Here is a 13,363-nt window from a genome sequence, read left to right on the forward strand (position 1 = left end):
ATCCTGAAAATACTTGCTCCCGCAGGAAACGCCTTTTTCATGTTCTTTTGTCAGACTGTCCTCCAGCGTACAACCTCTCCCCTCGACTTACAGATTTCCAGCCTTATATTCACATCCAATTCACGCAAAACGTGAAGGCTGGAAATACCAAATACCATGAAGAGCCGAATCAAGATCTAACGTATTTTAAGAGTCTCCAACACTCAGCAGAGAGAATTATAGTCAGTTCCAGTGTCGTGTGTCAGACGCCTGCCGAGAAATCACGGCGATGTGGAAAATCGCCTCATAAAAATCACACAGCTCATGAGAAAAATGGCGCTGAGACAGAACACTCAAAAACTTGGTCGGTGACACTTAAAAAATAAAGACAGGAACAGAGTGAAAAATGCCAGTGTGGTTTTACACATGTTGAATGGTTCAGAACTACATCGACACTGCAGGATTCTAGCACCTTCCCTGGGGAAAGCCCTGAACTTTGCTGTGCGGGTGGGTCTGGGAAGCACTGTCGCCGGTGCGTCACTGTGAAGCGGTGGAGAGGGTTACCCGAAGTCGGAGGAAAGGATGTCGGGGTGTCTCAGAAAACCTCAGTGAGCTGGGGCAGCTGTGGCTCTTTGTGTGTGTGTGTGTGTGTGTGTGTGTGTGTGTGTGTGTGTGTGTGTGTGTGTGCGCGCGCGCTGCGCGCGCGCACGCGCACTGTGCAAGTTCTTGGTGCAGTTTGCTGTACTCACCTAGCATTTCCTCGAAGGTGAGGTCGCCCTTGGGCAAATACAAGTCCAGCGTCATGTCCGAGTTGTCTCCTGCTATACCAACTGCGGGGCACAGATTCACATTTTCTGAAACGCCCTAGGGCAGGACCACGGCATCACCTGCACGTGGGACAGGACATGCCACGTGGGACAGGACATGCCACACGGGCCACAGCAGCAGCTCGTGTCTGGGCCTCCCGTGTGCCCGCGCGCGGCCGGGGACTGCCACGCGTTGGCGCGTTCCCAGCTCACCGCCTCTGCGAGCGGGGCGGGGCTGCGGGGCGCCGCTTTAGGGACCACGCGACTCAGGCTCGGGAAGAGCGCTCGGGTCACGCGGCTGGTCGGGCGGCGCCAGGACCCGCCAGTCGGGGATCCGGGCGGGCGCGGCACGAGCGCGCAGGCTCAGGGGTCTCCATCCCCGCGCACCCGCGTCGCGCCGTCGCCACGGCAACGGAAGGCGCGAAGGGCGTCTGCGCGGCCCTCCTCCAGCGTCTGTGCGGCCCGCAAAGCCCGCGCCAAGCCCGCTCCCCTGTGCTCAGGACGGAGCGCCCCGGAGCGTCCCATCCTGCTCCGGGCGCCACGCTCCGAGGGGAGGAGCACGCACAAACCGGATGTAGGACGTGTGAATAAACCCACGCAGCAAGACGGCGAAGGCACGGAAGGCTGCGTCCGATGAGGAGCTGGGAAGAAACACGCTCTTCAGGAGAGACAGACATGCGGGGTTGACCGGAGTCTCCTTGAAGTATGTCAGAGGTTAGGGCGTGTCAGGGCTATGTGATTTTTAAAATTAACATTTAAAGCCAATGTTAAACACTTACGTGTGCTCAGTTCCAGACCGTGTGCGTGTATCATGTCGAGCCCTCCTGGCAGCCGCCCTCGTGACATGAGCTGGTTCTGCTACTGCCGCCCATTATACAGATGGGGACATCGAGGCAACCGAGATCGGGGGTTTGCCGGAGTAGCGTGGCTTGCTATTGGCAGAGCAGGGATTTGAACCTATGAAATTTGACTTCAAAATTTCTACTCGTAATTCCCAAGCAGAAGAAAGTTACGGGGAGACTGGTTTGGAGTCCGCGTAACGGAGAACTTTCTGGAAGTCCTAAGTGCTCCCAGATAGACCAGGCTGCTTCTGGGAACTGTGAATATCTAGTCCCCAGAGCTTTTCAGGCTGAGGCTGAGTTACCCCTTGACGGGGACATGTAAAGAGGGTACAAGAATAGGTTGCAGAAGACTAGCTTCCAAGATTGCTTACGAAAGTTGTTTTCTGTGGTTCTAACAGGGAACAGACGAAGCAGATTTCTAACAAAATGCAGTTAAAACACAAGACAAAAGGAAACGGCAGCCACAGCGCAAGGGACCAGGGTGAGTGTGAAGCTGGCGTAGGTCCCTGATCTCTGCTCCTGACTCGTCCTGTGCTCTCCTTCCTCCCCCGCCGTCCTCTCCCTGTTACCGCCTGAGGGACCGCCCTCAGTCCCTGTGCTTCCTGACCACGCTCCCGTGTCAGAACCATCCCTTCTTTCTAGGTGCCATTCCTAGATTTCGGGTGCCTTCCAAAGCTCCTTTGCTGACTCACTCTTCTTCACCCATCTGCTAAGTCGTCCATCTTCATGGTTCCACCCCTTTGTCTTGTCTCATTTTACAATCCTCCATCTCAGCATCTTTCCAGCCTTTAAATGATGGGGTGACAAAGGATCCTCTCTGGTTCTCGGGCTAGCGAATCGAGCAAGCTTGTCTCTCATCACATCCACCACCATCCCTTTGGTGATGACTCCTGACTCTCAGGTCTCTGAGCTATAGAGCCATGTGTCCCACTGGGAACAGGGTGTCTTCTCTTAGACATCTCCATGCACCTTAACTCAGCGAAACCAAAATGAAACTCATCTCCCTGCCAGCCCTCCGACACCTGTGAGTCATTTGCCCTTCTTCCCTCACCCCGCTCTGTCTAACCAAGCACCCAGCTCTGTCTCCTCTCCCACCCAGATACCTCTCACACCAGTGCACGTTTCTCCATCCTCATGACCATCCATCTAGCTCAGGACGTGCTCAGTTCTTTATCATCTGTCCCCGGCTTGCTTCTTTAATGTCATTCCTTGCTACCGTATGCTCATGGTCCACACCCCAGCCACCCTGGATTTTTTTCAGCCCCTGGAAATTGCTCTTCTCTCTTGTGCCCCAGGTTTTGGACATGTTGTTTCCTCTGCCCAGAGCAATAAAAGTAACTTTTACTTTTAGTTTGGAAAATTTGTATAAATTCTTCTTCAGGAATCCATTTAGATGTCATTCCTTTTGTAAATCTTCCCAACATCTCCATCAAGCTACCCTCTGATGCACTCCCACAATACCCCAGGCTTTCCCCCAAAGAAAAGAATTTGATGCAGGACCCTCGTATCCCGTATGCCTGTTTATTCATTGGATGTCCCATTTGATTGTTAATTTCATGAGAACAGAGACAGGCTTATTGCTAGCACATAGCAGATTCTCAATAAGAATTTGTTGAATGAATATGAAAACATTGAGACTTTACGCCATGTTTTTACAGCCTGCCAGCTTTCACTGATTGTGTTCCTTCCTGTACTGATGTATTTGAGGACTGCAGAAGTCATAATCATCAGAGTTTGGGCAGAAAACTAGTTATTTCTAAGGATAAATTTGCCATCTGTCTTATAAACTTGGTCTTAGATTTGCAAGACTTTTTTTTTTTTTGCTTCGTTAACTTTTACTTTAGACTGGTTTTTATGGAGTAAATAATGAGACTTTAAGATGGTCTGTTCATGGATAAACTGTCAGAAAGTAATTATAAGGCGGGAGGGTGTAGTGCAGTGGTAGAGCGCATGCCTAGCACGCAGGAGGTCCTGGGTTCAATCCCCAGTGCCTCCATGAAATAAATAAAGAAACAAATAAATAAACAAACCTAATTACCTCCACCCTCAAAAAAGTTAAAAAAAAAAGCATCACATTAAAAAAGTAATTACATTGCAGAAAGTTTACTTTCTAAAATCACTAATCAATTAAATTTCTTCAAAGCTTAACAAAGGGGGAAAAAGGCGACGTATAATTACAAAGAGCTTGCTTTTCAATTTTAGAGAAAACACTTACTCGGCAGCTTTGTTTCGATTGAAAAAGTATTTTGTAGATATTAAAAAACAGAAAAATATGCAACTAACACGAGACAAGTGGACTATTTTGGTAATTTAGTCAATGAATAGTTTCTTTAAGAAAAAAAGAGAAAGATAACGTGTATTGCCTATTCATCCGTGGGGAATACTGGTGAGATAAACTCTTCAGCAGTGGGATAGCTTTCCAGTTTAGAGCGGTTTTAGTTGAAAAGGAAAATCGAGATATGACTTCCGTGCCACAGACAGTAGCTGCGTTAAAGAGCTCCTTTGTGTATATAATAAAATAGAAGACATTCAGGCACTTACGGAGTTCCACATCTGAGGCAGCGGCCTTGGGAAGACTGGATCTAACTTACCCTCTTGTAATGGAGCAGAGATAGGCGAGACACGATTTTGTTTGAAATATTGGATCATTTTCCTTTGATTCCGTGATTTTCAAGCCCCCGCCGCGCCCCTGCGCTGCTGTAGGGCAAGATCACGTCTGTATGGAAATGCTCTGCCCAGCCAGGGAGGTGTGAGAGCGCGTCTTCACGGGTGAGTCAGCTCTCGGAGGAGACCGTTTCAAAGCAATGCTTTTTTGAGAACAGGGAAGACAGTCTTCTGGATTATAATGACCAGACCAGGAAATAAAGATACATAGGGTTTTCAATTTTCAGACTGAAAAAATTTGGAAACGGACAAGCATTGCAGTGACCCACGTGGGCTGTGGGGTGAAGGGGAAAACTTACAAATACCTCGGTCCGCAGGTTAGAGGCTTTCAGTCCCCTTCTCCTCCGTGCCGAGGGTCTTTCTCATGCAAAACCCGAGGCGAGTCAAGAAAATTAGGAGAGGGAAATCTTGTGCTAAAACTCCCATGAGGCTGTCTTCCCCCAAATTTCAGTTTATTGCCTCTTTTTATCTTCTGCCGACATAAAGACCACAGTCTCCCGGTTGTTCCGAAAACACGTGTGCTTGGTGAAAACAGCGCTCAGCACACTAGGGGACCATGTCCACTTTCCTGCCTGGTGACTTCCCCCTTGTTGACTGGTGGCCCCCTTCTTTATCAACCGCCAGCATCAAAAGACTGTCCCCCTAGCTCGGTATGGCTAGAGTTAGTCAGGCTATAGGTTTAATTGTGAGAACAAGCACTGCAGGACAGACTGGTTCAAACGAGAGACGAGGACAAAGCTTATTTCTCTCTCCACGCAGTCCAGAGAGGCGGTCCGGGGTGGGCGGCGGGCGGCTCTGCCGTCCTGAACGCACACCTGGGACAACCTGGTGGCCCCAGCCTCCGGTGCACTGGCGTTCTGGAAATTGCCTGAATCTTCTGCTCACGTTCATTGATCGGAATTTAGCCTTTGGCCACGTGGAGCTGCAGGGAGAGCGACCGCATGGGTGGCCACGCGCCCACGTAAAACCAGGGGACGACTGGGGACAAAATCGCCCAGCAGTCCGCACCCAGCCCCTCAGCCGCCTGCATCCCACACTGCATGCCAGGCCCACTCGCCTCTCCTTGCAGATTTGTCTCGTGCTACAAGCACTTGCCCTCCGTCGAGGGAATTGTGGCGAATGTCTCCTGCTTCTCGGAAGACTTAGTGGTTGGAATCCTTACTCTTAAAATGAGACCTTCAACCGCCACTGAATCTAAATATTCACTCACTCGTTCATTCATTCATTCATCAAATGTTTGCTGACCATCCAGTCTCGGTGGGGACACAGCACTCAGGCCACGGAGGGAGGCCAGGCGGAGGGAACCGGACGTACAGAGCCTCTGGGTGGACGAGCGCCTGCGGGCTCCGAGGAGGAGTCTGGCTGCAGGGAGTGAGTGCCGGGGAGCAGGCCAGGCGGTGGTGGGGTTAGGAGGTGACGGGAGACCAGAGCATGGAGGGCCTCGAAGGCCACCATCAACTCACAACCCTTCACTCTGTTTTCACGGGAAGCCTCGGAGGGTTTGAGCGAGAGGAGCTGATCTGACTTACCTTTTAAAGGGACCATCTTGTGGCTGTGTTGGGAGTCAGACCGAAGATTGCCAGGATGGAGACGGACGGGCTGGGAGGCTACTGCCGTGGTCTGGGGAAGAGATACCGTGGCTCGGAGCAGGGTGGTGGCCACGGAAGGGCAGACCCTGGATATTTTGAGGAGGGAGCTTATGGGACTGGCTGACCTTTTCGATGTGGGTTTTGCAGGAAAGGGGTGTGTCGAGGACAAGTCTAGGAGTGTCAGTCTGAGCAGCTAACTAGCAGAATAGAATCACCATCAGCTGAACTGGGGATCGTTGAGGGAGGAGCCTGTTTGGAGAGAAACCCTGAGGTCTGGGTTTGGGAAGGCTACCCTTGAGGTATTTAGTAGATGTCCAAGCGGAGGTGTTGAGAGGGCAGTTGGATATGTGCGTCTGGAGCTCACGGGAGGGGCCCAGCCTGGAGAAATGACTGGGTAGGTGTGGGATGGCTGCGCTTCCAGAACCGCAGCCGCTGGGCAGGACCGTGTCTGGGTCTGACCCCTGGGCGCTGCATAGAAACAGTGTGGGCCGCTTTCTCCTATGTCACAGAGCCTGACGGGGATTCAGCTGCTCTGCTCGCCTGCACCCCGGCCACGGGCAGGACAAGCTGAGCCCCTAGAGATGCGCGATGGACCTGGGCCCTGAGCAAGGCAGAAGCCTCGTTTCTTTCGTCACGTTGGTTTTGGAGGTGTTGCTGCTGCAGCTAACCTCGGCCCAGCCCAACTGACGTGTGCGCGCAGACACAGACTCAGTTGCTCGTGGCCAAGTGGCGGTGTCTGGAACTAGGAGTGGAGAATTCGGTATTCTAGTGAGTATTTTGCAGACAGTTTGGGCTGAGAAATACTTTCATTTTCCAAACTGAAACGGAGAGAAGTTAACTGGAAGTTAAGAAAGTTGGTCTTTAAAAGAAAAATGCCTATTTTCCTAGCAGCGTTGGAATGGCTGATTTATAAGATTCTCAAATGCTCAGGGCCTTCTGAGTGCCTTTCTCACCAGCATCCTTCCATGATCCATCCACTCATATCCACACCCACATCCGTCCGTCTACCTACCTGCCTGCCTGCCTGCCTGCCTGCCTGCCTGGTGTCCCCGTCTCCCCCCACGGAAACTGTCCTGCCGAGCCTGACGCTGCCCGGCCCCGGAATGCCTGCAAAGGGAAGCCGGGGCTCAGCCCTGTGCAGGAAGCTAGCAGCAGGTCAGAATTCCCCGAGTCAGCGAGGCCCCACACACCTTCCGATTCTGCCTGGAAAATCCCAAGAGCAAAGCCACACGTGGGAGGATGTGCTGGTGGGGAACCCCAGAGGGAAGCACTGCACGAAGGAAGCCCCCCCCCCCCCCGGGACTCCTCGGACTGCTGCCAATCACCCGGGCCTCCAACAAAACCCCGAAGCACGGGCGCTCTGCTGCAGGGGGCCTGAGACGGGTCCGGGCTCCCTCCCCAAAGGTGGAGACGATGTTAATGCTGACCTTGGGTGGGCGCACCTGTTCTCTGCTCACGCGTTCACAGAAGCCCTGTGAGAAAGCTGCCCCGCATCACGTGGGTGCCAGGAGGCTGAGGGCTGAGACCGCCCTGCTGGGATCTCCCTTTGCCCCGCCCTCCCTTCCTCCTAACCTGAGGTGCCCTGTTTGGTTCTCAATGCAGAGGTAAGCTGTTACGAAATTTTATTTTGGCCTCTGCATACAGTATTTTAAAAAAGCTAACCATAACCTCCCTCCCTTTTTCTGAATTAAATATTTTGGGGTGAAGCTAGCATCGCCTGCCCCTTTCCCCCATGCGTTCAGCAGATGCAGGCGGTGTTTGGGACAATGGCGGAGCCAGCCGGCACCTGCGGAACCCCGTCTCAGGGCTGGGTGTTTTCACACTGTGTCCCACCTGGTCCTCACGGTCACCCTGGGAGATAATTATTATTGCTTTTAGCAGGTGGAGGACAGGGGTGGGGTGTGGGCAGCCTGCTGCGCATCTCACAAGGGGCAAAGACAGAGCCAGGATCCAACCTGGCTGAATCTGACTCACAAATATACATTGTATGGGGTGATGGGGCTCGAGAAAGCAGAAATCCGGGATCCCAGAGACTTAATTCCATGTATTCTGGGACAGCCCTGGGAACACTGAGACCATTGGTCACTTCCCTCTGGGTCTGAAAGACTCCACACTTACTTGTCATACACCCAGCATTACACTTAGGGAGTCCAATCTGCAGCATGTTTCTTAAAAAGCAGCAACTTGTTTCCTTCCCCGGCTCCCTGCCTATCGCGTGAAAACAAACCAAAAAACTTCCCATATGGCAGGAGCCCTCTGGTGGGCTTCCAGCGACAGCAAACTCAAGCATATCATCAGAGCCTTCCCAACACCCCTTCCTTGCTCTCCTTCTGCCCCAGGGCATTTGCACTTGCCAGGTGGGACAGCCTGCTGTAACCACTCAGCCGTGGCCAACACAGAGCCGGGCCTAACCACAAAGCCCTGCCACTCACCACCAATTAGCTTTGTTTCCAGTATAAACAGCGCTACCTGGAAGAAAAAGACAGCTGCCCAAAGCAGCCAGACTGTTCACCCCTCCCCGCAGCCCCCACACAGGTGAGAGGTGCTGGGCTTCTCTGTCCTGCCTGAAACACAGGTGGGGCTTTTTTTTTTTTTTGCCTTTCTTTCTTGCAAACTGCATCTCCATCAAGGCCACCAGGAGCCCAGAGACCGAGTCGGGGGCTAAGCCTGACCCTCCAGATGTGAAAAGCAGAGAGTGAATGAGGGCGAGGATTCTGCTCTCTTTCTGGGAGACTCTGCGTGTGTGCACACGTGGTGGTTTCCCCGACGGCGCGTGTTGGCAGAGGCCAGCGCGGAAGGCCTCCGGCACGACACAAAGGCATCTTTGACATTGCGTGCCTCCTCCCATCAGAGAGTGCCCGACGTGGGTGCTTTCTTTGTTGAAAAGGAAAAAAAAAAAAATCACACTTAAGCAAAAGTAAACCACAGCCTGATACTGTGCCAACAACATTAACCAACTTCTCGTCAGGGCCTTTGAAGTCAGCGGGGGGCAACATGCTTGTGGGGCAAGGGAAGAATGATACTTTAAGCAGTTCCTTTTCATCCCTTTAACTTAATGAAAGATTAATGGCCTTGTTATTTTTGTTTCTGCTGCTTTTCTCCCCCCCAGCCTTGAATTTCCACCCTGACCCCCAGCCATGTTGAAACTGAAAATCCTGCCTCACAATGGCTTTCTGGATCATTGGGTTTTGTGAATACAGCTCCCATCCCCTTCTCCGCCATCTGCAAACTGGACCACCTCCTCCAAGCCCCAAACATCCAGGTGTCCACGGAGGCGGGGCTCGTGGGGAGCAGGCAGATGGCGGCAACCCGGGAGAACTGGGTTTTGTTCAAACAAACCTCGCCTCCTCTGAAACGGGCTGGATTGCCTTGGCGGGAGCCTGCTCTCCTTGAAGGTTCTGGGTGGTGCTTCCTGGCATCACCTTGGGAGGCCGGCCACGGGCGGATCAGAAGGTGGTTCCATGTCACCAGCCGAGTGAGTCATGCTGGTCGAGGGCAGAGGAGCACAGACACAAAATCATTCCGGGGCAAGAGGATTCCTCCGCCCTAGTCCACCCTTCCCCAGCCTGGCTTTTCTCTGTCTTCCGCAAGCTGTTTAACAGCAAGTCTGTGACTGCCGAAAATGTCAGTGTCCCTCCCACACCAGCCCATCCCCACCCACCCACCCGTGTCCAGCCCATCAGGGAGACCTGTTGTTCCAACCTCCAAAACGTATACCAAGGGCGCCTGTTCTATTCCTGTCCGTTTCCACTCAAGCTCAAGCCGGCTCACCTCTTGCCTGGAAGACAGTCCGAGACTCGGGGTCTCTTGTCCTCTGATCCCCTAAACTCTGCCGCCAGTGGGATTGTTCTGAAATTAAGTTCGTGTCACTGTCTTGCTTAAGCCCTCAGGGGCTCTTGAATTCTCTTAAAAGAAAACCCAAACCCGTTACTGGGTGGCCTGGCCCCCGCCCGGCCCTCGTGGACCCCGCTCAGCCTTGGAGCTCCCGCGGGCCACCCTGGCTGCTGTCTCACCCCTCCCCCGCGCCCTCACACGGCTGGCTCCTCTGGCCTTTCTACGGGCTCCTTTTGCAAGTCTCCTTGTCCTACCTGCCGGCGTGATGTTCCTCTCCTATCTCTTCATCCCCATTTTTTCCTTCTTCAAAGCATTTATCGTTACCTGAGCTAATCTGCTTGCGGATGACCCAGTTCCTGCTGGAAGGCAGCCTGCTGTCGGCCTTGCTCACTCGGTGTTCACTTGCTGAGTTCCCCGTGTGCCCGGCAGGCTTCCAGCGGTGATCAAGACGGAGTCCCTCTAGTCGTGGAGAAGGACTGGTCTTTGTCTTTGGTGTGGCCTTTGTTTAAAAAAAAAAAAAAGTACGTTTCAAGAGCAGAGCGCCACAGAGAAGGTCAGGAATGGTCCCTGTTATTGGCTGACTAAATCAGGGACGGGTGGAGACTCGGGTGCATACCCGAAGGAGATATTTAGAATGCGGTCCAAAGTCCCAAGTTCGTTCAGTTGGATATGATTACGTATTTAGTTTACACGTGACCAGTTTCTGCAAATTTAGAGGTTGATTACAAAATGAGCCCGGTAGAACAATCTAGAAATTACAGTATCTGCAACAGGGTAGTACCCACTTACTCAACGGTTCTGCCAAGGCAGTTAAATATAGTTAGAGCTCATTATTAAAGGTGATAAGCCCTCAGATTTACTTACAGTGTCCGTTCCAGGTGAATTCCACACAAGCCCTAAGGACAGCTGCGATGCATCTGGTCGGTGAGGCCCAGCAGACCCTTCCGGAGGGGACGGGTCCCTGGTGCCCCTCCAAGCTTCCCCACACCCGCCCAGGACAGCTTGTATGTCACCAGACAGCTGTCTTCCCGGGCTATTTCAAAACCTCCTTGCGGGCTGAAGGATTCCAGAGTAAGAGCTGGGTCAATACTGTTTAATAACCCAGCGTGAGACCATTGCATCGGCAAGAGGTGAGGTATGGGAGGTAACAGAATGCCTTTTGCTTCCCCTGGGTTCAGATGTGCTTCACGTAATGATCCTTTTATGTCTGTGGTTGGAAGTTTTCTGAAACATCCCACGTTTACCCAAATTCTAACTCCGTGATCCTAACATTTTGGTCAATCGTTTATCATTTAAATAAAATTCTAATTCCAGTGAAAATGAGAATTCTTTGTCTCCTGTGATTCTTTGGTTTGGGGCTTATGGATACATTTTTCATTTTTTATAGCAGATCTTACCCGATGGAAGACCACTGTTAAAACCAGAGTCTTGGGATCGGCACACCTGAACGGGCTGTCCCAAGAACAGGTTTGATGTCTTGCTTCAGTCAAACAATGACCATGTTACATAAACGCTTAACCCCTGCGCTTGGAAGAATTTAGTAAAGGCAGAGCCTAACGCCTGACGTTAAATACACCCCCTTCTTTTAATAACTCATGTTGATTTCAGATCAGGAATCACGGGCGTCTGATACTATGAAAATTAAACAGAAATTTTCTGCCATTACACCAAGCAGCCTGCTTAATAAATCAGTAATGAAAAAGAATAATTTATTATGGCTTGTGAATTCTGACAGCTCTAAAAAGATGTCCTTTCTCTTCCCCCAAAGGGAGAACAGAGTTTTCTTTTTACCTTCAAGACACTGGCATTAAGCATAATTTCTCTGTCTGTAGAACTTTACTACTGAAGAGCAGACGGGATTCGATTTTTACATCACAACCTATTTTAAGCAATTATAATCCGCAAGTAATCTCTCTCGCTCATCCCCTCCTGGGGCGAGGAAGATGTAAGAGACCGTTCTGGGGCCTCAATTTAGACCAATGTGTGCATTCCTATTAGCTGAATTCGCTGGGATTCTGGTGCGCTGAGCCCGTTTCTCTCCGATTCTGCAAGGAGGCGGCTCACAAAGGAGGCTTTGCCGACTGAGTAATGTTAGGACACACACACGGTGTATTGTGTCCACTCTGTATTCAGGCGTGCGTTTCGGTGTTTGCCCTTTATTGTGCTGGCCAGTGAAGACGCTTCATGTGGTTTAGTATGAAGCCACTCGGGGGTTAACTACCTGGCTTTTCTTCAACCCACTTATATGCCTGGTAATTCTCAGCATTAAGCAGGGAGTGATGTGATGGAGACGCTTCATACTGGCTCCTGTGAGCTGACGAATCATTACTTTTCAGGAATTTGGGGAGCCCGTTGTTAACCATAGCTGCAATTAAATTATGTATTTTACAATTAAATAAATTTTGTTAGATGGAATCTAAAAAAAAAAAAAGACACAAGAGAACTTATTTACAAAACAGAGACAGACAGACGTAGAGAATAAACTCACGGTCACTCAGAGGGGAAGCGGTGGGGAGGAGGGATAAACTGGGAGTGCGGGATGTGCAGATACACACTACTGAACATAAAAGAGATAAACAACAAGTTTCTATTGTGCAACACTGGAAACTATATTCAGTCGCTGTGTTTTTCTCACTTTAAAATTTCTATAGGCTTCTTTTGCAAATTCACACTTTTTTTTTTTAAGGTGTCCTATTCATGTGTCGTTTTCTGTTTCCTCCTTTCATTTCTTTCATCATTTGAAAGACTTCTGGGGAAAACCCAGCTTTGGCACGACGTGGATCCTTTTAGTGTGCTGCGGACTCTGTCTGCTAACGTGCACCTAGGAAAGTTGTGTTTGTCTTCACATGCAAGACCGGCCCATCACTTTGGGGGCGTGAGACTTTGTGGTTGTCATATTTCCTACATAATTATACCTTTGATAATCTGGTATTTTCTTGTCTGGACTCTCTCTTGGAATGTGTTTGTCTAATATCAATACTACATTCTTATTATATTCTTTTATTTTCGCACTTTGACATATGTGACGTGCTGCTTAGTCGCAGCATGCAGCCAAGTTTCTCTTTTCGTCCAACTGAACAGAACTTTTCTTTTTTCAGAAAAGACAAAAATTGAGTGAATAGCATGTATATCATGATTTTTCTATATGCATAGGCTTATTTCTGTTTAGTTTATGTTGTTTCTTTTCCAGGCTTTCTTCCTTTTTTCCAAAAAAAATTTGAGCCAAACAGGTTCATTTATTCCATTTACTTTTTTTTTTTTAATTTTTTTTTAAGCAATGGCCCTGCTGGGCATACATTCTAGCTATATTTTTCTAGAGGTAATTAAAAATTTTAATCATCACATTCAATTTTATATTGTCTATGATATCAAATATCAATCAATGTCTTCAGGGGGTAGAGTATAGCTCAGGGGTAGAGTGTGTGCCTAGCATGCACACGGTCCTGGCTTCAATCCCCAGTACCTCCATTAAAAAATAATAACAAAATATAAAAGTAAATAAATAAACCTAATTACTCCTCCCACAAAAAAAGAAAAAGAAATTTTAAAAAATTAAAAAAAAAATCAATGGGTTCACCCACGGGACAAAACAGGCACCCTGGCCCGTGTGCAGTCTCTCTCTGCCTCCAACCTGCTGCCTGTGCCCACA

The 13,363-nt window shown here is 50.1% G+C and overlaps 1 long non-coding RNA gene across 2 annotated transcripts; it reads right to left on the reverse strand.

Annotated features, from left to right (window-relative positions):
- Positions 1 to 3,129: 3,129 nt before the first annotated feature.
- On the reverse strand, positions 3,130 to 11,021 carry LOC123614919 (uncharacterized). 2 transcript variants are annotated; one of them, XR_006722420.2, is made up of 4 exons: positions 10,039 to 11,021; positions 9,652 to 9,729; positions 9,220 to 9,365; positions 3,130 to 5,911 (listed from the first exon to the last, which is right to left on the reverse strand). It is a non-coding gene; the product is annotated as an uncharacterized LOC123614919 (long non-coding RNA). The 2 variants fall into 2 exon arrangements; XR_012503618.1 differs by having other exon boundaries at positions 3,130 to 9,365; positions 10,039 to 11,020.
- Between the last annotated feature and the right edge of the window lie 2,342 nt (positions 11,022 to 13,363).

Source organism: Camelus bactrianus, chromosome 32 (genome assembly GCF_048773025.1).
Source record: "Camelus bactrianus isolate YW-2024 breed Bactrian camel chromosome 32, ASM4877302v1, whole genome shotgun sequence".
In the NCBI taxonomy this organism is placed as follows: domain Eukaryota; kingdom Metazoa; phylum Chordata; class Mammalia; order Artiodactyla; family Camelidae; genus Camelus; species Camelus bactrianus.